Here is an 828-nt window from a genome sequence, read left to right as displayed (position 1 = left end):
GAGCACCTCCAAAGTAATCCAGGAATTCAAGCCACGTAACTCACTCAGCTTTTTGGTAGTCACAGTAAGAAACAGTAAAATAAGAAAATAAATAAAACCTACAATTAAAAACACCAAAGGAGCTTTAATCAAAATTCAGCAAAATTTATCTAGTATTTAAAGCTTAATCCTCAGATTTCAGCATTCTGAGTAGCTAGGATTACAAATGTGAACTACTGTCATGTGTTTGTTAGTTTTTAAAATACCAAGTCAGCATTGTTACTTACCTGGGAGGGGAGATACCATGATTACGAAGGTGGTTTTCCCAGGAAAAGGCTTCTCTATTACATTCCAGATGTGCTGACTCCTGTGATTTCCTCAAATGTGAGAAATTCGACTGCATAAATTGTGGTAGTGGAGGACTGTGTTAGTGCTCTACCCTGGATAACTAGATAGATAGATTAGATAGATTAGATAGATAGATAGATAGATAGATAGATAGATAGATAGATAGATAGATAGCATTGTATTTTATATTGGCCTCATCTCCTTTCCTGCACTCAGCAGTCACTTGGTCCTAAAGACTACTGTAAAGGACGAGGTACTTCTAGGCCTACTTTGTAGTTGCTAGGAACTACAAGGAGTAGGGAAATCAGCTAGAACTCACCATGAGAAAATAAATGAGGAAGTTGGGTGCAGGTGGCTTACACATATAATCCTAACTACTCAAGAGGCTGAGATCTGAGGATTGCAGTTCAAAGCCAGCCCAGGTAGGAAAGCTCATGAGATTCTTATCCTCAATTAACCACCAGAAAACCAGAAGTGGGCTCTGGCTCAAGTGGTAGAGCA

The 828-nt window shown here is 38.9% G+C and overlaps 1 non-coding gene across 1 annotated transcript; it reads left to right on the top strand.

The window, feature by feature from the left end:
• Positions 1 to 258: 258 nt before the first annotated feature.
• LOC122125927 lies at positions 259 to 422 on the top strand. Its single transcript, XR_006150802.1, has one exon. It is a non-coding gene; the product is annotated as a U1 spliceosomal RNA (small nuclear RNA).
• The last annotated feature ends 406 nt before the right edge of the window (positions 423 to 828 follow it).

The sequence above is a fragment of the Dipodomys spectabilis genome, unplaced genomic scaffold, assembly GCF_019054845.1.
Source record: "Dipodomys spectabilis isolate Male_0828 unplaced genomic scaffold, ASM1905484v1 ptg000267l, whole genome shotgun sequence".
Classification (NCBI taxonomy): Eukaryota; Metazoa; Chordata; class Mammalia; order Rodentia; family Heteromyidae; genus Dipodomys; species Dipodomys spectabilis.
The sequence above is the reverse complement of the archived record's forward strand: the minus strand, read 5'-3'. Positions and strand labels throughout refer to the sequence as shown.